Source organism: Anabrus simplex, chromosome 8, assembly GCF_040414725.1.
Source record: "Anabrus simplex isolate iqAnaSimp1 chromosome 8, ASM4041472v1, whole genome shotgun sequence".
Lineage (NCBI taxonomy): Eukaryota > Metazoa > Arthropoda > Insecta > Orthoptera > Tettigoniidae > Anabrus > Anabrus simplex.
Genome location: NC_090272.1, coordinates 55,807,949 through 55,835,179, shown reverse-complemented (window position 1 = coordinate 55,835,179; position 27,231 = coordinate 55,807,949). Strand labels below are relative to the sequence as shown.

The 27,231-nt window shown below is 41.9% G+C and overlaps 1 protein-coding gene and 1 non-coding gene across 3 annotated transcripts in view; one reads left to right on the top strand and one right to left on the bottom strand.

Moving 5' to 3' along the window:
• The window catches only part of LOC136878774 (uncharacterized), a 284,279-nt gene that overhangs the window by 91,600 nt on the left and 165,448 nt on the right, over positions 1-27,231 (top strand). The window lies entirely within an intron of this gene.
• TRNAS-CGA (transfer RNA serine (anticodon CGA)) lies at positions 12,384-12,460 on the bottom strand. The gene has a single exon. It is a non-coding gene; the product is annotated as a tRNA-Ser (tRNA).

Here is a 27,231-nt window from a genome sequence, read left to right as displayed (position 1 = left end):
AGGCAAATTGAACGCAATTTTTCGGTGAGTTTTTATACTTCGGGGATTTTTAGATAATGTCTTAGTGCACTACCAAGGAATGATTAATTTTTCAAATTACGAAATCCTCGCGAGCGAAGCCGCGGGTAACAGCTAGTATTGTAATGATAATGAATATCCACTGTAACGGATTTGTGATTTCAACAACCAACAACAACAACAACAACAATTTGGGTTTATTATATGTTTTGAAGTTCTCTCGAACAAATATAATATGAAACCTGCTACACTGGGTACTTGGCTGCATAGTACGCGCGCCATAGCTGTAAGCTTGCGTTAAGGAAGGGGTGGGTTCGAACACCAACATCAGCAGCCCTGAAGAATGGTTTACTGTGATCTCCCATTTTCACACCAGGTAAATACTAGGACGGTAGCTTAATTAAAGCCACAGCCACTTCCTTTACAGTCCTAACTCTTTCCTACACATTGTCTCAAAAAGCCTCCCCTGTGGGTGGGTGTGGTACAATAACACCCACGGTATCTCATGTCTATCGTAAAAGGGGCTCTAAATTTGGGATTGTGGGTTTGGGACCATGGGGTCCTTAGCAGAGTCCTGGCACTTACTTGTGTGTGGCTCCTCACTTTGATCTATCCTGTTAACTCTTGTTCTTTTCCGACCCCGACGGTATTACGTGTGGAGGCCTAGGGAGTCTTTCACTTTCACCCCCTTCATGGCCCTTGTCATTCTTTGTCCAATATGTTCATTTTTCGATGTGTCGGACCCCTTCCTTTAACTATACCTCTCAGTCACTCTAGGGCTCTTTTGTAGTCACTGCCGCTAGGCTGTGGAATAAATACCCTCCCTGCTACTATTAGGCATTTGTGTTCTCGTAGGAGATTTAAGATGGATTGCTGAAATCACTTGCTGAATACTTCTAGCTGACTTGTACGATGAGTGAAGTGCGATGCGTGATTGAGCATATTTTCATACAAATTAGAAATGTATTTGCTAGCCATTAGTTTTTACTGTGCTTCTTTCTTTTATTATTACCATTTTTAGTTTTATAATTACACTAGCCAACATAATTTTGCGGTAAAATAGATAATATGTAATTCTTATAGAAATCGCTGCCCTGATTCCGAAAATGATGCTATATTTTTCCTATCACGTCTAGTTTTGACGCAATTCAGTGTTTTAGTATCTGCATGAATTCGTAAGATGTAATGTTGAGAGATGTTCTCGCTTAACTTTTTTTTAGAATACAATGATGTGATTTGATTTGTTATTGTTTGCATTTTATTATAGGTTTATTGCTGTCTAAATTTTCATTTTGTAGTTTCCTGGTAAATTCATAACAAACTCCCCCAGATACGCAATAGACCGCGAGGTATGTAGGATTGAAGATAAGACAGTTGAGCGTTTGTCTTTCATCCTAGACCACTTGAATGAACAGACGTGTTAAAAGCCCCAGCCCTTACGCAATGTTTATGATGGACTGATAAAGCAGTTTACTTGCAAAGATAACAGTCCAAAAGTATTATACTCACGGAGACGAACTTGCATTTTGTACGGATGTTTCAAATCTTCTACGTCAACTGGGAGTGAAAGAGTATGATCCTAGTAACTGATGTTTGTTGTTACTCTTCCAAAAGAAGTTTAAAGGCTGTTTTGCTTCATAATACAAATGTTCTGGCATCCGTACCACTTGCACACTCCACAAAAATGTCTGAAACATACGAGACCTTAAAGTTGGTGCTTGAAAAAATTAAATATCACGAGCATGGGTGGCAAATTTGCGGTGATTTGAAGATCATTGGATTGTTGCTGGGACAACAAAAAGGCTATACAAAATTTGCCTGTTTCCTATGCGAATGGGATAGCAAGGCATGGGATAAACATTGGGATACAGTGAATTGGCCAGAAAGGAAACAACTACAACCAGGATCCAAAAATGTCCTGAATGAAAATCTTATTGACCGTGAAAAAATTCTACTTCCACCCTTGCACATCAAATAAGGATTGATGAAACAGTATGTCAAGGCATTAGATAAAAGTAGCTTATGCTTCCAATATTTATCCACTAAATTACCCTCATTATCAGATGCAAAAATCAAAGAAAGCGTATTTGATGAACCACAGATTCGTAAACTGATGAAGGAAAAAATTTCACGGACACGATGACCAAAATCGAGAAAGAGGCATGGAACGCGTTCAAAGATGTAGTAACTAAATTCCTTGGCAACATTAAGGACCGTCAATACAAAGAAATTGTAAGGAAAATGTTGGTAATGTTTAAGGAACTCAGTTGTAATATGAGCCTTAAGCTTCATTTCTTAGCTTCGCATCTGGATTATTTCCCTCCAAATTTAGGAGCTGTCAGTGAAAATCAAGGTGAAAGGTTTCACCAGGACCTCAAAGATGCAGAACGACGCTATCAGGGACGTTGGGATGTGAATATGATGGCCGATTACTGTTGGTCGATTGCACGAGACGACCCTTCTAGAGATCATTCAGGAACTTCAAAAACTCGGAAATTCCACGGAAAACGGGAAAAGACGGAGGCGTGAATCTAACCTGCACATAATGTAAGTAAAAAAACTATGTATGTTTAACCATGTAATTTTTATTCAAGGCACGGTTATATTAATTTAAAAGAAACTGTACAGCCGAAACTAAAAAGGCGCTTTATGCTTCAGTTTCACGAATTTCAATATACATTAAAAATATAATACAAACCATCTACTTACTTACAAAGCAGCATTTATATGTATTTAATGCATGCAAAATATGATTACGGTTTGCAAGCTGAAATTTACATTAATACATCATATTTAATCAATACTAAGTATCAACAATTTTACGTAAGAACAAAATAACATTTTGTAAAATTGCCACTAAACCAGACGTGATATGCCAAAACTAATTTTTTCTCGAATTCTGCGTTAAGAAATTCATAAAACCCACCTATTTTCGTTTTTACCTCACGAAAAAGTTTTTTTTTTTTTTGCAGGCTAGTGTTATTATTGTTAAGGTAATATCGTGGATCGCATAGGGATAAGAAGCGTTAGAATTTATTGAATGACTGGACAAGGAATTAAGTAGAGCAGAACTTAACACAACAAATTTTGAAATTGTATTTATTTCTCTTTTTTTTCTAGTTTAACATTTGAGAAATAGAAAATAACAACAATATGAATGAGCTCGTCAGCTCTAACAATATAGTAGACTTAGAAGTCGGAATATCAGGTACAAAACTTACGAGAATTACAAATTATTAATTTACACAGAAAAGAGCTGAATTGCTCTTGCCAGGTACAATATTTTATAAGAACAGGATTTGCTGCCGAAAAGTAGACTTCGTAGGAGTCTGAGCTACAAATATATCATATTCCAGCCTCACAGAGGCATGAATTTCTTATGGTGCACTTAAGTTCCACCTAACAACCTATCGGCTGTCCTCCATTAAAGTATTTACACCAAGCTGCCCCAATGTGAGCTTATCTATTGCTCAACAGTAACAGGGTTCCCAAAGGGAACTAATAGCAGAAAATCTTAAAACATAGAAATAAATGCCTTAGTTTAAAAAGAACACGTTGCACATGAGCGGCCATAAACAAAAGGCTAGGAGACGAAACACTCGCCCTCCTTACAGAAATAGTTGAAACCCTAAGTGGGCTTACGGTCCAAAGATACGGAGGCTAGTCCTATACTACACCGGGGTGACTAAAAGTGAAACGTTAATGCCAAATAAGTTTTCTGAAATGTAGAGGTCTGAAAACTTCAGTCACCCGATGCCAAGTTGAATGGGAACCAACAGAGGGTAGTCACTTTTTGTTCCCTTACATTACATACTTCCCAGTAGGAATAGAACAGTGTCCTCGACTTGCTCAAAATTCTACATTTAAACCATAAAATTTAGAAATTTAATTTAAGAAAAGATGTTGAAACCTTCCCCTCACTCCATCCGCAGGAGCTATCACATGTCTATGAAAATTCTGCCATTATCTTGAGTCGTTCGGCCTTCCCCACGTAAGCCGCGCCCCTGCCTCCCTTAGGACACGCCGCACACAAATCATTGGAACAAGTAAGATAATACGACCCCAAAGCTTCCATAACTCTTTACTGATGGGCAGTCCGACTCGTTGGCTGAATGGTCAGCGTACTGGCCTTCGGTTCAGAGGGTCCCAGGTTCGATTCCCGGCCAGGTCGGGGATTTTAACCTTCATTGGTTAATTCCAGTGGGCCGGGGGCTGGGTGTTTGTGCTGTCCCCAACATCCCTGCAAGTCACACACCACATATAACACTGCCCTCCACCACAATAACACGCAATTACCTACACATGGCAGATCCCGCCCACCCTCATCGGAGGGTCTGCCTTCCAAGGGCTGCACTCGGCTAGAAATAGCCACACGAAATTAAAAACTGATAGGCTGATTCCTGTTCACACCCCCAATTTTAATTGGCTAGAGAAAATATTTACAAGTTTCCGATAGGTTGACTACAATTGAAGAAGGAACAAGCTGAAGTGTTGACAACTTCAACACATAAACAAAACAATCCTCAAAACCTGTTTTCTAACTGCAAAAGTAAACATTCCTTTATGAAATAATTAGAGTTCATCCCGCTAGAGGAAACAATTAAACCGATGGTAGAGACATCTAACAGTTGAAGAACAAAGTATCTTGTAGTACACCAGTTCAAGTTTGTTTACATAGATGGCCTTAAAGAATGCACGCAGTTTCACTAGCCGGGGAAGGTGTACCCCCGGTACAATTATCATGTTCATTTACAATATAATGTTGTACATTCTATAATTATTTTATTTTATTACTACCTCCATATTTGCTATTAGTACTATATTATATTTTTAAAGATTTGTTGTATTTAATAATATATGTTTCTGTTAATTATTTTAAATGTTGTGCTTAAGTATAAGAGAGGGCCTTGAGCCGTAACTTCGTCACGAATAAAGACCAAGTACTTACTTACTCACTTAATAGAGGATGGTTGCGCAGTTGTACTTCTTCTTAAAACAACAGTCACCACCACCATCTCTCGATAGACCTATCTAAGTCAACGCAAAATTAAACCGCTAGCAAAAAGAAATGATTAACTTCGATGTTGTCCTTTCAAACTCACATGTGTATAGAATAAATATGTCCATTATGTCCAAGTAAGATAATTCTAAAAATAGTAACGCCGTTGCCCGTGTTCTTAGCTCTTGTCAGAACTAACAGACACCACCTCATGCGGAAGATGATCGCTAAAACATTCGTTAATAACAACTACGAAGCTCACGAGGAGGTTCACTGTGTGACTGAAGGTGAAAGCACTTGCCAAAAAGGCATCATTGCGCTGGACAGGACCCCACGATACGCTTCGAGAAGAGTGCGGATCAGCCGGGAACCTCGATATCTCGAATCACCTCGAGAGCCAAATTTCATTTCGAGATATGGAGGACACCGTTTTTGAGCATGTATAGCTCATAATTAGAGTCCGGATTATTAGGTACTGATAGGTTAGAATGCAAACATACTTTACCCAGTCACTAGTATACCCTACACTGTACAACGGTTATGCTACGAGATTTGCATAGATATTATGAGTACAGCCTATAGAACGCCTTGAATTTATGCTACTCTTCCTACATTATGGTACAATGGGTTGCATGACACTTCCTACAAACCAAATTACTTTGCATTCTAACCTATTGCCACCTAAAACTCCGAGGTATACTCATAATTGAATCATATGTACTGTGACTGTAAGGGTCACAAATACATGTAACTATATATGAATGACAGTCTTGAATATCTCTAGGGTGTGGGGTAATAAGCTTACTATGACAACATAACATATAGATTCTGGGACAAGGAGACTGGCGTTTGGTTTCCCCATTAAAATGTGAGGTTATCTGATCTACTATAGAAATGAAACAATCAATTATACTTGGTAATGAACAAAAACATATTCTTTAAAAATTGTTTTTAACTAGTGAGAACTACTGCGATAATACAAAAGAAAATATAAAACTCTGACATTGTAACTGAAGGAAACTGTAGGCATTAAATTTGAAATCTTCTTGGCCGGACATTAAAAGTTATACAAGAAATGTATCCCTCACTATTCACTTGACTGTACCTCGAACACTTTGAGCGTTATTACGACGTATTCCTTTGAGTTGGTATCAGCTATAGGTATATCAAGCCTAATTTGGGGATGTATCCTTTTAGTTTCACAGACGAGATATAGCATGACTTGAAATTATATTCACACTTCACAATCAAATTTACAAGTAATTCACTGATAACTGTTAGTCTGCATTACGACGACTCAATATTCGGCTGTCACCTCACTGACACATGAAGTCAACCGAACAGATGCACTAAACACACTCCGAATATATCATTCATTTGGTCACTGACGATTACATATCCATATCACTGTTCCCTATTCGTTTCCTTCCAATTGACTCCAATTGACTTCATGGCAAGTCTTTCCATTCATCTCCTTCCAACCGACTGCTTCCAAGCAACTGAACTATCCAACTGACTGACGACTGAGGCCTCTCCATCCAAATGACTATCCATCGACCAAGGCTCCATCCATCTGACTTCACTGACCATCTGTAGCCTGACATACACAATAAAGCAAGCGATAATTAATTAATACATAGCGAAATCAGATTATAGAATAGAATCACACAATAATAATAGTTACAATAATAGTAATAATAATACAGACACAATAATAATAATAATAATAATAATAATAATAATAATAATAATAATGTAGATATTGCCGTGCGGTTAGGAGCGCGCAGCTGTGAGCTCGCATCCGGGAGATAGTGGGTTCGAACCCCACCGTCGGCAGCCCCGAAGATGGTTTTCCGTGGTTTCCCATTTTCACACCAGGCAAATGCTGGGGCTGTATCCTTAATTAAGGCCACGGCCACTTCCTTCCCATTCCCAGGCCTTTCCTGTCCCATCATCGCCGTAAGACCTATCTGTGTCAGTGCGAAGTAAAGCAAGTAGCAAAACAATACAGATAAAATAATAATACAAATAAAATAATAATAATAATAATAATAATAATAATAATAACACAGAGAAATATTTGATTTGTAACGGGATTTGAACCGTCACAGTACCTACAGACCCTACACGCTTATAAAAAAAACCATGGCACTTAACGCCCTTGAAAGGGCCTTGACCTGCCCAGTGACCGCTGCTCAGCCCGAGGGCCTGCACATTACGAGGGGTCGTGTGGTCAGCATGACGCATCCTCTCGGCCGTTATTCTGGGCTTTCGAGACCGGGGCCGCCATCTCACTGTCAGATAGCTCCTCAATTCTTATCACGTAGGCTGAGTGGACCTCGAACCAGCCCTCAGGTCGAGACAAAGATCCCTGACCTGGCCGCGAATTGAACCCGAGGCCTCCGGGCGAGAGGCAGGCACACGGCCCCTACAGCACGGGGCCGGCCCTACAGGCTTATACTGAATTCATTATTTTGAAGAGTACCTAAACAGTACAATTGTACGGCATCACTTTAATAATTATAGCACTTATTATTTTTTTTGTTAGGGGCTTTACGTCGCGCCGACACAGATAGGTCTTATGGCGACGATAGCACTTATTATAGTAACCTTTTAGCACACAGGATACAGTACGTACAGTAGTGAAACAAGAAACATACCTCCGTTAACACCTTTGGAAAAAAAAAATCCGTTAGTCCCTTCTGTTTGTTACGGTTAACCTTTACTCCCTTTACGTTGAAACTTCTCAACAATACTACGCAGCCAAGATTCGTAAATGGAGCTTGTCATCCACGACTTCGGGGTGGGGGTAGGGGGGTCGGCGGTTGCTTTCGTACGTGACCGGTAATTAATTCACACCCGAGAAACTGCGAGGCTTCGCCGATTTTCCGATCACTAGAAGTTTTAGTTCTTCGGTTCCCGTCATATTAGCTCCCAGCAACACTGTAACCCTTTCTTTACTTGTTAACTGTTCCTCACAAACCACAAATGCCGTATCGCACAGTTAATGTTGCACAAAATTCGAGCTACAGAGTATTTTTTGCTTCAAGGGAGGAAATATTTGCTTCGAGAAATCGAAAAATTCGTGTAACCGAATTTCGAGTAATAGGGAAATAAATACACGTGAAGAATAGGACAAACGGCCGGGAAATTTAAGTTACTTCGAGATGTAAAATTCGAGTAATGGAGGTTCGAGATATCGAGGTTCGACTGTATGAGCCAACGATAAGCTACTTCCGGCAAGCACATAACATTAAATAATTGCATGTGGTGGGGCTGATGATCGGAAACCGTGGGACGGTCCCAAGCTCAGTTGGGGAATTTTTCAAATCCCGTGGAATACAGCAGCAGATTTGCCTGGATGTCACACTGTACGCTGTGAAGGGGTTGATCAAGATACTGAGGAATCACCTTCACAACCTCAAGAATTAATACATAGCATATGTCTCCAGTAAATGTTCCTTTCCCGTTAAACTGTTGCTTCCAGTTTTCTCGTCTTACTTAACTACAGTTTGAGTGTTTAAATTATAATGTATATTGTATACTTTATCCTAATCGGCAACCCAAACTCTTTGGGAAGTTAAGGTAAGTTAATTCATTATTATTGTTCCGGGGATACCCGTGGAGCAGAAAGAGGTTAAAGAAGGTGCCGGGGTGAATGGGTCTATCCACAATATCAAAATTAATTTAAAACTTGAACTGAAGGTTATATTTCTTTTAGAACTTCAAACTTAACAACTGTTCACTGAAACATCGGGTACAACGACAATTTCAAAAATTGGAAAATTCAAGATTTAGACCTTAACAATTCTGAGCTACAAGCCCCTAAGATACAAATTTACAATTAAAGGTGGTATTGTTTAGTTAAGGGCAGAAATCCTCTAATCCAAGAGCACTTGCTCCCAAAATACAATATCTAGCCTTCCAGAGGCACACTTCACTCTTACAAAACTTTGAAAAGAGCTGACAGGCTCTCAGTTTCTTCCAGCCCACTCAAGGCAACATCAAAACTTACAATCTCTGGCCTCCCAAGGCACAACTACTGAAAATATTTTTATACAGGGGTATCTAGTACCCGACTTACAGGGCCTTTGCGAAAAAAAACAGGTTAAATAAATGGCCCGAACACAAACTGAATGGAGGCGAACACTGCGCTCCAGGTAATGAAATATTAAAACCTATAGGGCTCTCGGCCGATGAAACAGGGGATATTCTCAAACTACTGAGGTGGTTCGCATGGAAATATCTTTAACATATTACAGAAAGGTTGCAAAACGTAGTCATCTCAAAGCAAGATGAAGGGGAGCTCGAGAGGGTAACTCACTCTTTATCCCCTATTTAAAGTTAAAGATTTTATGAAGTTTTTACATTAGCCGAAAGAAAAGTTACATTTTAGAAAATTATTCTCACATAATTAAATATTCGGACCTTCCCCTCGAATAAAACTGCGAGGTAGCAAGAAAGAATGATTTTATGTGTCCATTACCTTATAGATGTTCTGCTGACTGAAAAATGAGGCGCCCCACCTCCTGCCTTAACACACACACGCATGGTGATCAATTGGCAAGGAAACGTGAAAAGCCGCAGTTTATAAACCCTCAGTGGAAGGTTCGAGAGCATTCAAGACTAATCAGGACACACCCTCTTAATTTTTACTGGCAGATTCAAAGTGAATAATAATAATAATAATAATAATAATAATAATAATAATAATAAAGTCCGGATCCATGACTAAATGGTTAGCGTGCTGGCTTTTGGTCACAGGGGTCCCGGTTTCGATTCCCTGCAAGGTCGGGAATTTTAATCATCATTGGTTAATTCTCTTGGCACGGGGCTGAGTGTAGTTTGTGTCGTCTTCATCATCATTTCATCGTCATCACGACGCGCAGGTCGCCTTCGGGAGTCAAATCAAAACACCTGCACCTGACGAGCCGAATATGTCCTCGGACACTCCCGGGACTACAAACCATACGTAATTTCAATTTGCAGAATAATAATAATAATAATAATAATAATAATAATAATAATAATAATAATAATGATCTCGAATCACATCCAGGGTCCAGATGAGGAACACAAGACACGAGGAGAGAAATAGTGGGCATCGTTTCTCAAAGGCTCAAAACAGACCAAAGCACAAACCTGAATCGACAATCTTGTTGTCTAAATTGGGTGCAAAATCCAGGTCATCGGCACCTCATATTGATACTTATCACTGGTAAAGTAGAACCATGGTATTTGTCATGTTGCGGTACTAATCAAAAGTGGCGTAGACTCGCGGTATTCCACACATTATGGTACTACTCACAGGTAATGTAATACGCGCATGTAACGCAGACTTATGGTGTTTCTCACATTGCGGTGCCACTTACAGGCAACGCAAACCTATGGTGTTCCTCACATAGATGTAGGCCTACTAATCACAGGGGCTCATACTATCCCGTGGTGTTGGGTACTAATCATAGGCAACGCCCAGACCTGTGGTGTTCCGCATGTAGTGCTAAAAATCACAGCTACTGTAAATCCCACCCTGATTCACACTCTGTCGCTACTAATCACAAACCTACTTTGTACCTAACATAGTGATACTACGCACAAGTAAATGCGACCTATGGTGTTCCCCACGTGGTGGTACTAATTACAAGTAGTCTCATGGTTCTAATTCGATCATCCCTTGGTCGCCCCTTTTAGTCGCCTCTAACGAGAGGCAGGGGATACCGTGGGTGTATTCTTCGTCTGCGTCCCCCACCCACAGGGGGTTGTGTGTTTGGTCCGCGAGAATTATTTTATTTCGCTCAAGTCCACCGGCAAGCCTGTTAGGACCTCCCTATCCGTCACCTGGGACGCGCCACGTGGGAGTATCATCTCTCCCCCTGCTATACCAGCTTAGTAGGTTCATGGCTAGTGATTTAACGTCGCGCTGACACAATCAGTGGGTCAGACCCGTGGTGTTCCTCACATAGTGGGTACTAATCATAGGCAACGCAGACCCAGGGTGTTGCTCGTATAATGGTACTAATCACAGGCAACGCCCAGACCTGTGGTGTTCCGCATGTAGTGGTAAAAATCACGGCTACTGTAAATCCCACCCTCATTCACACTCTGTCGCTACTAATCACAAACCTAGTACGTTTCTTTTCGGTGACACAAGGATAGGAAAGGGATAGAATGAGAAAGTAGTGCCCGTGGCCTTAATAAAGGTACCGCTCCAGAATTTGCCTGGCGTGAAAGTGGAAAACCTGAGAAAACTATTTTCAGGACTGCCGACGGTGAGATTCGAACCTGAATGCAAGCTTCCAGCTATGTGATCCTAAACGCACTCCAAACTCGCTGGGATTTTTATTTTGTTATTACTATGTGAATGTACTACGTAAGTTGAAATGAAATGTATGGCTTTTAGTGCCGGGATATCCCAGGATGGGCTCGGCTCGCCAGGTGCAGGTCTTTCTATTTGACTCCCGTAGGCGACCTGCGCGTCATGATGGGGATGAAATGATGATGAAGAACAACACGTACACCCACCCCCCGTGCCATTGGAATTAACCAATTAAGGTTAAAATCCCCGACCCGGCCGGGAATCGAACCCGGGACCCTCTGAACCGAAGGCCAGTACGCTGACCGTTCAGCCAACGAGTCGGACACTACGTAAGCTTACATTATACGTTTCGAATGAAGGAGCTTGAAGTAGAGTGCGATATTTGTGAGGTAGGTAGTAGTTCGTTTACCCCTCAGCTTATACCACCCGCCGTACCATGCTTCAGGATGTAGGGATGCGGAATGTGCAAGATACAAATCGAATTACATCACTGCACTGCAGCTTCAGGTAGTATGCATGTGTAAGTTTTATGGAAACGTGTACGTATAAGAAGCGAACGTTTTCACACTGGAAAATGTTATTATGTATGTCAGCAAAGCACTAAGTCGTTCATAACTAAATACTTCTTGAACTACACAAACATCATTTGTTCATTTTTTTTAAGTAGGACATTATTTTGAAGTCGTAAATATTCAGGGCTTTACCAATAACTAGAAGAAAAAAAGTGTACTTATCTTCCGAAGACTGTGTATTGCAGATTAAAGAGATATCTTAGGCAGCTGTCGAACCTCCTGGTTAGCATCAGAGAGAGATTTAGTTGTACCTTAAGTCGAACCGAGAAAACATTACAGAACAGTTTCAATGGGTATAAGCATTTATGAATGTTATTACACGCGGTTATTACGTGTTGATTCCAATTTAGACTCTCAGTAATAATAATTCCTAAGTTAGTCGCTGAAGTAGAGTAGGGTACGATTTTCAACGTATTAGGTCGTGTTACGTACATGTAGTACGTGTTGAAGAGATGTTAAGTACAGAACAAAAATGGCCAGCCGGACACCAGTGGGATCCGAACCCACAACCTCCCGATTTCGCGTCGGTTGCTCTACCAATTGAGCTATGGTGGCCTAGGCAATCTTTGTTCTGTTTGAAAGGCTCTGAGCTACAGGTCTGGCACTGCTGCTAACACACTGTAGAGTGCGTTTAAGTCGCCCGTTGCGGGTTCGGATCCCACTGGTGTCCGGCTGGCCATTTTTGTTCTGTACTTAACATCTCTTCAACACGTACTACATGTACGTAACACGACCTAATACGTTGAAAGTCTGTTTCGATTACAATGCGGTCGTGAAAATTCAATATTCATAGGATACGATTTGTATTGTTTAAAATTATTGGAGGGATGGCCCTTTACTTGAGGGAATATGGCCTTTTACTGGAACCGATAATAACAACTTGAGTTTTATTTAGATTTGTTAATAAGCTGCTTACCGGGTGAATTGGCCGTGCGGTTAGGAGCGCGCAGCTGTGAGCTTGCATCCGGGCGATAGTGGATTGGAACCCCACTGTCGACAGTGCTGAAGATGCTTTTCCGTGGTTTCCCATTTTCACACCAGGCAAATGCTGGGGCTGTACCTTAATTAAGGCCACGGCCGCTTCCTTCCAACTCCTAGGCTTTTCCTATCCCATCGTCGCCATAAGACCTATCTGTGTCGGTGCGACGTAAAGCCCCTAGCAAAAAAACTACTCTTTTACTGTTTTCGGAGACGCCGAGGTGCCGGAATTTAGTCCCGCAGGAGTTCTTTTACGTGCCAGTAAATCTACCGACACGAGGCTGACGTATTTGAGCACCTTCAAATACCACCGGACTGAGCCAGGATCGAACCTGCCAAGTTGGGGTCAGAAGGCCAGCGCCTCAACCGCCTGAGCCACTGAGCCCGCGAGCTGCTTTTATTTGCATAATCACTAAGATGATGTAGGTCAGGATTTATCCTAATGATTTTTGTATCTATATCACTCGCTTTTGATATTAAATCTGTACATCATCTGCATACGGTTAGAATTTACAAAATTTAAGACCTTTTGAAATGCCACTTAGATTAGGGTGACCAGATTACAAGCATGAAAGTACGGGATGCTTCCACTGCCGTGCCTCGTCACAAAGAGCACCATTTATTTATAGAAAACCATTATTTTTATTTTGTATTTTTTTTACTACTTACTTTACGTCGCATCGACACAGATAGATCTTATGACGACGATGGGACAGGAAAGGGCTTGGAGTGGGAAGGAAGCGGCCGTTGCCTTAATTAAGGTACAGCTCCAGAATTTTCCTGGCGTGAAAATGGGAAACCACGGAAAACCATCTTCAGGGCTGCCGATAGTGGGGTTCGAAACCACTATCTCCCGAATACTGGATACTGGATACCGGCCGCACTTAAGCGGTTGCTGCTATCGAGCTCGATCCGTATAGGAAACCAGTACCGATTATTACTAGTATTATTACCTCGTATTATTATTATTATTATTATTATTATTATTATTATAAAATTGGAAGAGGCCGTATCCCGGTATATAATAAAAACAAGTGTTGTAAAAAAAAAAAGAAATGTTCACTGTGCAGGATTATAAGTTGCCCTTTTTTTTTTTTACATTTTATCTTAAGTATATCTCACTGGTTTCTTACATTTAGTGGCAACCAAACAAAATGTAATTACTTTACACAATGAGAAATATACGTCAGAGATTTGTGACAAATAAAGTTTAAGCACTCCATTTTAAAATATATGGAACGGTTCACGAAATAGGGGATAATATGCGCCCCATATACTTTTTGCTACTTGCTACTAGGTCACTTGGATAGTAAAATAACTAATGATGGCTGAAGTAAGGATGACATAAAATGCAGACTAGCACAAGCAAAGAAGGCTTTTCTTAAGAAAAGAAATTTTCTCACTTCGAACAGTGATATAGGGATTAGAAAGATGTTTCTGAAAACTTTCGACTGGAGCGTGGCATTGTATGGAAGTGAAACATGGACGATAACTAGCTCAGAAAGAAAGAGAATAGAAGCATTTGAAATGTGGTTTTCCAGAAGAATGCTGAAGGTGAGATGGATAGATCGAATCACGAATGAAGAGATAATCGAATTGAGGAGAAAAAATCGATTTGGCTAAATTTCCAGGACATGTACAGTTGTTTTTGAGGGATGTTAAGAATGGTAGGATTAGACCAACAAATGAATACGACAAGCAAATTAGAGCGGATGAAGGATGCGGCAGTTACGTAGAAATTAAAAGGTTTTTTTTTTTTTTTTTGGCTGGTTGCTTTACGTCGCACCGACACAGATAAGTCTCATGGCGACGATGGGACAGGAAAGGCCTGGAATGGGAGGGAAGCGGCCGGAGGGAAGCCCCAGCATTTGCCTGGTGTGAAAATGGGAAACCACAGAAAACCATCTTCAGGGCTGCCGACAGTGGGGTTCGAACCCACTATCTCCCGGATGCGAGCTCACAGCTGCGCGCTCCTAACCGCACGGCCAACTCGCCCGGTAATTAAAAGTTTAGCAAAGGACAGGGTGGCATGGAGAGCTGCATCAAACCAGCCTGTGAACTGATGACTCAAACAACAACAATACTTTTGCTGGGACAACAGAACACTTTATAAGGAACAATCCGTAAAATAAGGGACGTCTGGTCACCCTAACTTAGATATACTTCACTTCCTACTCCTCTTCTTGGTCTGTATGAAGATGACTCGGCTTTATTTTGCGAAGAGACAGTATGAGTCACTCGGTTAAACTGCTGTTTCATTGTCCCACTCACAGACACTCTAAACTCCAAATCTCTTTCTCTAGCCTCAATTAAGTCTGGAGATAGCAGACAGTTTCCGTAAACAGTTTCATAACGCGATATGAACTGCCGCACTAAACGTCTGAGAAAGTTTGTGTAACACCTTCGTTCACGTTTAGTGGCTGACCTGGAGGAAGCTACATAACAATCTGTGAGCTGCAGCTCGTGAGACGTGACGTAGCGATAAACTGGAATAATAAATAGGAGAGGCTAATTAATAATAACGTGCGTGGAGAAAGTGAAAGTGTGGAGAAGAGTGCGGCTACAAGAAAACAACAAAAATGGAGATTTTGTTCCTTTCTTGGCAGTCGGACTCATAATGACCATGCGGTAAGGTCAACGTGAGAGGCTCTATGGATCGACCAGTGATGCCAATACAAGAAGTTAAATGTCGGCATGGTCCCGACTAAATACCGCTGCGTATATAGGCAAGCGGATGGTGTAGTGGTTAGTGTGATTAGCTGCCCGGGTTCGATTCCCGGCTCTGCCACGAAATTTGAAAAGCGGTACGAAGGCTGGAATGGTGTCCACTCAGCATCTTGAAGTCACCTGAGTAGAGGGACGTTCGATTCTCTCCTCAGCCATCCTCGAGGGGAGGTGGTTTCCCATTGATTTCCTCGCCGAGCCAGAAGGTGTTGTTACATATCACTCCATCACGCTCACTGTAATCCACGCTCCAACCGATCCTATGACCAGCACTTTCAAGCATTTTATACAGGGACTAGCTGTATTAGGAATGGCATTACTAGCATCGCTCATACCTCAGTCACTTTCAAATCGTCAAAGCCAAGGATGAGACTGAGAGAGGACAATGAAGGTAATGAATTTCTTCTAGCGGTCACAGTACACTTTGCAATAACAATAATAATAGATTTACGTCCCACTAACTACCCTTACGGTTTTAGGAGACGCCGAGGTGCCGAAATTTAGTCCCGCAGGACATTTTTACTTGCCAGTAAAGCTACCGACACGAGACTGACATACTTGAGCATTTTAAAATACCACCACACTGAGCCAGGATCGAACCTGCCAAGTTGGGGACAGAAGGCCAGCACATCAACCGTCTGAGCCACTCAGCCTGGCAGTACACTTTGCTCACCGTATCTCACCAGAGATGGATCTCGGCATAAATATCAGGTAGAGAATAGAGAACTGAAACAGGGCGGTCACTTAAGTGCTTAGAATCTGTAAGGATGGTAGTACATTAAGTTAGATCCAGTCAAGGTGTATCAAAGGTAGTGAACTCTCAGTGGAGATCAAAGATATCCAATATGAAATAAATGAGGACTTGGACATTATCTCTACAATGCTCTGTTTTCAGACCCACTTTCCTGTACGAGGATAAAAGCAAATACGCTACACACAATACTGGACACTCCCGTATTTTTCCGGATCCATGGCGTGCTGGTCTTTAGTTACAGGGCTCTCAGGTTCGATTCCCACCAGGGTCGGTAATTTCAACCATCATTTGTTAATTCCGCTGGCACGGGAGCTGGGTGTATGTGTCTTCATCATCATTTCATCCTCATTGCGCAGGTCACCTATGGAAGTCAAATCAAAAGATCTGCACCTGGCGAGCCGATCATGTCCTTGGTCACTCCCGGCATTAAAAGTCGTACGCCATTTCATTACTCCCGTATTAAACTGAGAGATATGTTGACAGTGGCGCACCTAGCGGTCCGAAATTAAACTTCAGGTGGCAAGATTGATATTATATACAAAAGTTGTATGTTAAAATTGATACTAAATAATTATTTTTGCTTTGTTCTACTAAGAAAGTTGAATGTTAATACTGATAGAAATAATGAAACTAAGTAATGATTCCGTTTTGTCCGATTCCTTGGCTGAATGATCAGCATTTCGAGGCCTTCGGTTCAGAAGGTCCCGGATTCGAATCCCGGCCGGATTGGGGATTTTAATCGCATCAAATTAATTCTTCTGGCTCGGGGAATGGGTGCTTATGTTTGTTTCAACACGTTTCTCTTCATATTCACACAACACACTACACTTCCAACCACATTAACATGCAGTAGTGATTACTAGGTCCGCCTCTGTGGTGTAGTGGTTAGTGTGATTAGCTGCCACCCCCGGAGGCCCGCGTTCGATTCCCGGCTCTACCACAAAATTTGAAAAGTGGTACGAGAGCTGGAACTGAGTCCACTCACCCTCGGGAGGTCAACTGAGTAGAGGTGGGTTCGATTCCCACCTCAGCCATCCTGGAAGTGGTTTTCCGTGGTTTCCCACTTCTCTTCCAGGCAAATGCCGGGATGGTACCTAACTTAAAGCCACGGCCGCTTCCTTCCCTCTTCCTTTTCTATTCCTTCCAATCTTCCCATCCCCCCGCAAGGCCCCTGTTCATCATAGCAAGTGAGGCCGCCTGGGCGAGATACTGGTCATCCTCCCAAATTGTATCCCCCGACCTAGAGTCTGAAGCTCCAGGATACTGGCCTTGAGGCGGTCCGAGGGAAAAACCGACCCTGGAGGGTAAACAGAAGAAGAAGAAGAAGAAGAAGAAGAAGAAGTGATTACTAGACCTCGGATTTTTAGGTGCTTAAATGTTATTTTAGTTGCCTGAAACAGACTCTCAAATAGGTTCTGATATATTTTTAGGCGGCTTCAATTTTAGGCATTTTAATAAGCATCATTTAAAATACCGTGTTTATTTTGCTAAATTGATAATAACTCGTTAGAGGGAAATATAAAACAAGTTTCACTCACCTCTTTGCTGCAAACGTCACAGAACAAAATTTTACTGTCCGATGTGAAATGGGAAAACTCCTGTAACCACTTTTTAATTGAAGACGACTTGGAACCTGACGCTTTCGGTATAATTCATAGTGTATAGTGCACTACTACATTCAGTTTCAAGGCCGTCCCGCTAGGTGCGCTGGCTATCAATGTCTTGCGATATCTCGCAAAATGGCACGTATTCTCTATAATGTATTTGTTCTACCACGGCCGACTGAATCCCTCGCTGCGCTCCGGAGCTAGATAGTGACCCATCAAGTCGGCCGTGGTTCTACTAAGCGGACTCAGGATATCGCGTTCATGAACTCAAGCCTTTGCTGGCGAGACCTAGTGTTTACAGTGCATTGTTTCTTCTGGTACGGGCTAGAAAAAAATGGTTACTTTCATTGACCTGTCTCAGAGTCAGTCTGATCCTTGGCTATGACGATGTGAAGCGAATGACGTATGAGTGATGTTAGCAGTGCTATTCTTTATGCAGCCAGTCCCCGTTATAAATAGTCTGAAAATGTCACTTATAGGGTCGGTTGGTGCATGGATTTTACTGGGCCTAGCAGACTGGTATGTAATAGCAACGTCTGGTTCGGTGAGGAAAACAACGGGAAAATACCTCATTCTTCAATTCTTTATCTCCCTTGTGCATCTCTTCATTGATGCCTAAGCCATCTATGATAGCTGATCATGGAGCTATTGAGGATTGAGCTAGCCTTCCGGCTGAATACTGAATACTCAAATACATGCATATGAACTCTAAGTAAAAGACATCGAAGTACCGGTAGTGAGAATGATTGCTGGTAGAAACAAAAGGGAGTATTGACAGGTGGGCACTCGCAATGAGAAGGTAAATGCTTAGTGAGGAATGACAGTATATTACCTACTACTACTACTACTACTACTACTACTGCTGCTGCTGCTGAATTATTTTCATTCCTCCCCTCAGGGGGGAAGCGGGCCTCTTAGATGGTGACGCCGTCTCTCTGGCCACGAGATTTGTAGTGGAACCCTGTGGGTGGGGGCGCAGACGAAGAATGCACCCACGGTATCCCCTGCCTGCCGTAAGAGGCGACTAAAAGGGGTGACCAAGGGATGATCAAATTAGAACCATGAGACTACTTGTAATTAGTACCATCACACAGGGAACATCATGGGAGCTTTTACTTCCGCGTAGTACTACTATGTTAGGTACAAAGTAGGTTTGTGATTAGTAGCGACAGTGTGTGGCTCAGGATGAATTTTACAGTGCTTTATTCCGTACCCCTATATGAGCGACACCATGGTTCTGCCTTGCCTATGCTTAGTACCCACTATGTGAGGAACACCACGGGATAGTGCGAGTCCCTGTGGTTAGTCCACTTATGTGAGGAACGCCATGGGTTTGCGTTGCCTGTAAATAGCGCCGCAATGTGCGAAACACCATAGGTCTGTGTTACATGTACGCATTACATTACCTGTGAATAGTACCATAATGTGTGGAATACCGCGAGTCTACGCTACGTTTGATTAGTACCGCAACATGACAAATACCATGGTTCCACTTTCCTAGCGATAAGTACCATTCTGAGGGGCCGATGACCTGGATTTTGGACCCGTTTAGATTACAAGCATCATCGATTAAGTATTGTGCTTTAGAAGCAGTCCCTTGGTCAGTAATAGTATGGTTTAACGCTACTTTCTGGGAGTGTGGGGCATTGGGGCTCGGTCCACTAATTGTTTTAACTTCATATCCATCCATTCAATCTTCGTCCTCACGTTTTCGAGTTCTGGTCAGTGGAGGATTATGGATAACATTTCGTCTCATTTCGTATCATTAGGTGCCAATGACCTAGATGTTAGGCCCCTTTAAACAACAAGCATCATCATCATTATCAGATTTGTGGTGATGATGGAGATGTGTGGAGAAGGAGAGGAGATGGCGGCCGTGGCCTATACTAGGAACTGTCCAGGCCTAGTGCAGGCAACCCACGGAAAAACCATTCTCAGGACAACCGACGGTGGCCGCTTGTAAACCGAAGCCTACTCATCAACCGCGGAGACCTAGATTACCTATTATTATTAATGTCCGATTCATTGGTTAATTCCGATAGCTCGGGGGCTGGGTGTGTGTGCCATCTTCATGGTTGGAATTCTTTATAGGTAGGGTCCCATTCTCATAAAAGCGCAGGTCGCCTGTACAGCACCAGGCCATTATTATTATTATTATTATTATTATTATTATTATTATTATTATTATTATTATTGTTGTTGTTGTTGTTGTTGTTGTTGTTGTTGTTGTTGTTGTTGTTGTTGTTGTTGTTGTTGTTGTTGTTGTTGTTGTTGTTGTTGTTGTTATTATTATTATTATTATTATTATTATTATTATTATTATTATTATTATTATTATTATTATTATTATTATTATTATTATTATTATTATTATTATTATTATTCACTTTTGGTCACGTTTATACAGTTGCTGGAAACTGTCAGAAAAATCGTCTTACCGGGCGAGTTGGCCGTGCGGTTAGAGGCGCGCGGTTGTGAGCTTGCATCCGGGAGATAGTGGGTTGGAATCCCACTGTCGGCAGCCCTGAAGATTGTTTTCCGTGGTTTCCCGTTTTCACACCAGGCAATTAATTAAGACCACGGCCGCTTCCTTCCAACTCCTAGGCCTTTCCTATCCCATCGTCGCCATAAGACCTATCTGTGTCGGTGCGACGTAAAGCCACTAGCAAAAAAGAAAATCGTCTTTTCAAATCGATAATTGCCATCGGAAACGGCGATCAACAGTAAACGATCGACCGTAGGACACATGCACATGGGACATTTTGGTGATGTTTTAGGTGTACACGCATGCACAGAAATGGGTCCCTACATAAAGCATCAACACTGCCCCACCCCATTACTGAAAAGGAGGGGAAGGTGGTGATGGCGGTGCTCGTAGTCGTGGTGGTGACTATTGTAAACTAGCCAACCATCCTCTATATAACATTAATCAGAGAGAGAAAAAGGAAGGGATTCGAAAAATGAAGGTATCGGCAAAAGGAAGACAAGGGCCACGAAGGGCCTGGAAATGAAAAATGGCCTAGGCACCGAAGGCTCTAATACCGACGGGTCAGAAGAGAACAAGAGTTGACCAAGAGAGGTTGGATAAGAGATATGAAAGTGAGGAGTCTGGCACAAGTAAGTGGAAGCAATGCCAGGACTCATCTGAGGCCCCATGGTCGGCAACCCAAGCTGTAAAGTTCAGAACCCTTGGGTCCCTTTTAGTCGCCTCTTACGACAGGCAGGGGATACCGCGGGTGTTGTTTTATTGCCCCCACCCAAATGGGGAGTAAAGGAGGGGAGGGAGTAAACGGGTAGTACTGAAGGCACAGTATCTGTATTGCTATTCATCCACCACTGTGCCCATTTCAATCACAAAAGCCTTGTAGCGGGCTGTCTTCCTGCAGCAAAGTGTTAAGCGAGGAGGTGCTTTGTTTATATGGGCACACCATCTCTGTGCATGAGTGTACTATCCACCTCCCGATTACCGCCAACATGTTTGGGAACACAGTGTGAATTAGTTGTGAGGTATGGGTCGCGTAGCTCTGAGTTTGAATTCGGAAAGTAGTGGGTTCGCACCACACCATTGGAAGTTCTGAAGATGATTTTCAGTGGTTTTCACACCAGACAAACGCTGGAACTGCACCCTAATTAAGACAACGGGCACTTCCTTCTCCCATTCTGAACCTTTCTGAACCTAGGAGTTTGTGCGACGTTAGATCACTAGAAAAAAAGCATTTAATAATTACTAGGGGCTGCCTATCCGAGGCGGAAAAGGCGTGTTCAGTTCACTCCGAAGGACGTAGTTCGATTCCCCGCCAAGAAGTCGAAAAATTTAAGAAACGATATTTCCACTTCTGGAGCTGCCCAGAGGTTCACTCATCCTGCACCAAAAATTAGTACCAGGTTAATTCCTGGGAACAAAGCGGGCACCGAATGAGTTGGTCGTGCGATTAGGGTCACGCAGTTGTTAGTTTGCATTCAGGAGATAGTGGATTCGAATCCCACTGCCGGGAGTCCTGGAGGTTTCCCATTTTCACACCAGGCAAATGCTGGGGCTGTACCTTAATGAAGGTCATGGCCGCTATCTTCCCAGTCCTATCCCTTTCCCATCCTCCCGTCGCCGGAAACGTTCGATCAGTTAGTGCGACGTTAAATAAGTGGCAAAGAGACATGAGAAAGTTGGCCGGGCGTAGAACTAACTACTGTATTCCATTAGGTACCTACCTTCGACTCCTCCAAGGACCTTCATAGCTTGTTTAAAAAGTAATATTGATCTTCCAGCCCTTGCCAACAGCCAAAGAATGCAATGATAATAAATTATTGGTTTTTACGTCCCATTGTTTTCTAAGACGCCGAGGTGCTGGAATTTAGTCCCGCACGAGTTCCTTTACGTACCAGTAAATCTACGGACACATGCTGACGTACTTGAACACCTTCAAAAACCACCGGACGGAGCCAGAATCGAACCTGCCAAATTGGACTCAAAAGACCAGTTTCCCCCTGAGGATGGGGGAGGTAGAATAACACCCACGGTACCCACTGCCTGTCGTAAAAGGCGACTAAAAGGGGCCCCAGGGGCTCTCAACTTGGGCGAGTGGGTTGGCACCATGACGTCCTTAGCTGAGTCCTGGCATTGCTTATACTTACTTGTGCCAGGCTCCTCACTTTCATCTATCCTATCCGACCTCCCTTGGTCAACTCTTGTTCTTTTCCGACCCCGACGGTATCAGAGCGCTCAAGGCCTCTGGAGTCTTTCGTTTTCATGCCCTTCGTGGCCCTTGTCTTTATTATTCGAAGTGTCAGACCACTCTCTGATTAGTGTTATACAGAGGATGGTTGCCCAGTTGTACTTCCTCTTAAAACAATAATCACCACTATCAGAAGACCAGCGCTCTACCGTCCGAGCTACTCAGCCTGACAGAGAAAGAATTAAGCAATTTTTCCATCACTGCTGATCTGCATTTAGGGCAGTCGGCCAAGTGCTAAATTCCCTAAAAATATATAGCGAGTTGAAAGACCGGAGAAAAGAAAAAAAGAAAGGGTTGTTTCCTCGAAAAGCTACGTTTCATCTAAATAATACATTTTGCAACCTAAACAATGTTTTAATTTCCTTAAATGCGTTATTTCCATCTTCTCTCCCATTAACACAGACACAATTTGTTTTGATTGACTGATTACTGAGAAAAATGAAAGTATTTACTATGGTCTTTTTCACGAGAGTTTAATCCTAATACAAGCATGTTTTCTGTATATTTCCGCCAGGGTGAGAATTATAATTTGCTGGCTGGACAGCGAAGGCTCTCACATGCGCCATGCATTGAGAATGTGGACATCAGTTGTATAGCTCAATTTTCTTGACCGGGTTCGCTGACTCATATTTTTTTGCGTATAATTTCGGTGTCGTTTATTCTGTAAATGAAAAACACTTTCTTGCTGTACGCATCCACTTTCTACCGCACAACGTTTCTCAAGTTGTTACAAGCCAAGACATCATTCTTGACTTTTGTTTTGTATCTTGCAGCTCTAAATCTCAGCTTCGTATAGACTGCGGTTTCAGTTGTATATCGAGGTCCGTCTCTGGATCAGTGGTACAATGTCGACATTCAGATCCAAATACAACGGATGAAAACCTAGCAGAGAAGTGTACAATAGTGACAGCGGAAGAAAATCTATTCGGCACACCATGAGCAGTGTCGTTATGTAAAAAAAAATTTAAAAAAGGAAAAACCAACAACAACAACAACTTGTTGGCACATTTGGTGCTTACCCGACAAAATTAGGTTCATCCATGGATACGTTTTGATACCATCTGGTAAAACAGAACGGAGATCGAAATTGACTTTCTTGACCGGGTTCACTGCATCATATTGTTTTTCGTGTAATAACATTTTTTGAAAACAGTGAGTTACGTGGTATTGCATTCCATAATAAAATTGATAAAACGTAATTGTTTAAATGATTTTATTCCAATTTTTACAATTAAATTTAAAATATAACATTAAAATACACAAGTCCAAAATCCTTGAATTTTATAGTACCCAAATTGGGCCACATGAAATGAGCATGAATCACAATTAATACCTTGTCTTCCATGAAATTACACGACTTTGACGGCTGCACGAGCAATATGCAGTGAGCGATTAGTCTGCCTGCAAGTCAACTGACGCTACGGGTTTAAAAAAAATTAATTTAATAGCACTATCTGAGTATCCAGTGACGCGTTTACATCATAATATCAAAAAATAACTCTGTTACTTCCTATTATTTTGAAAATAAACCACTTTCTTGTCTCTCCTGTAAACTTTGGGTTTTGTCAGTTACGCGGCTTTAATTCTTAAATTAAATTTTAGGTACCTTCCCCTAAACTACCATTTCAACCAGGGTGAATAAATTGTTTATAGCTTAGACTGTATTTTCTTAATCCCCAACTCTATACACCGATTTTCATTAAATACTGTTTCCCCATTTTCTCGTGGCTCGGCGCTGATATGGACTTAATAACAAAAATACAAATTCATGAATATCTGTGTTATCATGGCCGGTACGGTAAAAATGTATATAAGACCTAAATGATCGGAAATTTAATTATATAAAACTTTAGTTATCTAGTATTTATCGATAGGACCACTCATAATAACAATATTCGAGAATTAAATATTGATGCTTGCTGTTTAAAGGGGCCTAACATCGAGGTCATCGGCCCTAATTAAATTTTAGGCCTTCCCCTAAACTACCATTTTACTCAGCATGAATAAAATTAATTATAGTCTATATTGTAGTGGCTCATACCCCGACTTTGCATACCGATTTTCATTAAATTCTCTTCAGCCGTTTTCTCGTGATGCGCATACATACATACATACAGAAAGACAGAAATTATGGAATAGTAAAAAGTGCATTTCCTTGTTACTGTGGACATGACCAATACAGAAATACCATTCTTTTCAAATTCTGAGCAATGTACAGACAAAACTCTTATTTTATAGATATAGGCCTCACGTGTGAACTATGATTCAGTCGTTTAGCTGAAGTCCCCAGTTAAAAATAAGCATTCCAGTGATCTGTGCCGTTCCATGAAACTAATACGGCAACATTCAATTTGGATCAATTTCAATTACTCCTGTCTTTTCCATTTCATGGTGGACGGGGCGTGATTAGCTTGTGGTTTTGCTGCTGGCTTTCCACCCAGAAGGCTAATGTTCGAATCCCGGTGGATCCTGGGTTGAGATTTCATTTTAATCACATGGTGTCAAAGGGCATGCGGTCTTAAACCCTCGGTCAGAACCAAAATGATCCCTTGTGGCTACAGAGACTCCCCCCCCTCCCCCCACCAAAGAACTGCGATAAACTGAAGAAAGTAAAATAAAATGGCGTGTGGCTTTTAGTGCTGGGAGTGTCCGAGGACATGTTCGGCTCGCCAGGTGCAGGTCTTTCGATTTGACACCCGTAGGTGACCTGCGCGTCGTGATGAGGATGAAATGATGATGAAGACGACACATACACCCAGCCCCAGTGCCTGTGAAATTAACCAATGATGGTTAAAATTCCCGACCCTGCCGGGAATCGAACCCGGGACCCCTGTGACCAAAGGCCAGCACGCTAACCATTTAGCCATGGAGCCGGACACTGAAGAAAGTGTCTCTGTTTCACGGGAGCCTTGCCTCTAAGCCAGGGGGCGTGATAGTTCAGTGACATTGCATCTGGCTTCTCACAAAGGTCGCTGCTGTTAAAAATCCTACTCCTACTATACAACGAGTGATTTGCGAGTTTTAGAAATTCAAAATCGTGTCTCTGAGTCAGATTCCACATACCAAGTATAGGCTATACATAAGTTTTTGCCGGTTTTTGTGGTAAAAAAAACCACCTAATTTTCAAGGGAAATTCATTTTCTTGTTTATTCAAATTATTGGCCATCGGCTTCTACACACTTCGTCATCATTCAGGTAAGTTATGAATACCATGCCAGAAAAACTGCTTGCCTTTTACGGCAAACCATTCGTCGAGCCATTTTCCAACTTCCTCGAAATTGCTGAAGTGCTGCTTTGCAAGCGCATGCCCCATTTATGCGAAGAGGTGATAGTCAGATGGCGCCAGGTCGGGAGAGTATGGCGGGTGCGGAAGGATGTCCCATCCAAGCGATTTCAAGGTGTCTTTCACTGGTTTTGCTGTGTGAGTCGGCGCATTGTCGTGTAACAAAATCACTTTGCCATGTCTTCTGGTCCATTCCGGTCGTCTTTCGATTAATGCGTGATTTACATTAATCTTTTGTTGGCTATAGTGTTGTGCATTAACGGTTTCGACGGGCTTCATGAGTTCATTGCTCGTCTTCGCATTTTTGTGGTCTACCAGAGCGCGCACTGTCTTTCCCATTGAAATCACAACGTTTAAACTGTCGAAACCATGTCTCACATGTCCTAATCGATGGAGCGTGTTCACCATATTTTTCTACCAGCAAAGGATGACTAACCACAACCTTTTCCTTTTGATTAAATACGAAAAGCAATGCGTGCCGCAAATGTTCTTTTTCAGGCACAAACGTCGACATGAACGCTGAACGATACAAAACAGACGCTAGTGATTGGCAGACTCAACTTGTGTGTGTTGGTAGGTTAATGTCAGACGAACAAACTGACGTACTGTATGTGTCAAATTCATACGCTGCGTACTGTTCGCTGGCGCCATCTCTTGGTGAAACCGGAAAAGACTTAAGCATACACATGGTAAAGGAAGGTTACGTGACTAAACTCAAGATATCGCCTCTTATTAGTGATGGGATAATCGAATACATTTAATATTCGAATAACCTCCATCTGACTATTTAAATAATCGAAGGAGATTCAAATATAATTCAGTTGTACTGATGGCTGATCGAATACTTTTTATATTCGAATAACCTCCATCCGATTATTCAAATAATCCAATAAAATATTCTAATGCCTTTCAAATATCATTCAGCTGTATCGCATAGAATAATTGGGATGCCTCACGAGTAAATTTTTCGGTTTAAGTGTGTCTGATGGATAATTGATTGAAATAAGCGAATAGATGAACTCGTACGAAAAACAGAAATACGCCTTTTTTTAAATAAAATAAGTAAATTAGGCATGGGCGTGTGATGCAATATATAAATTTATGCATTTTAAATAATGGCGTCTGAAGTGCATGACTCATTCATACGTGTGGAGCACGAGTTTTTATTATTTTCGGAAGGCAAGGGAATGGAGGCCTCTGTGGTATAGTGGTTAGTGTGATTAGCTGCGACCCCCGGAGGCTCGGGTTCG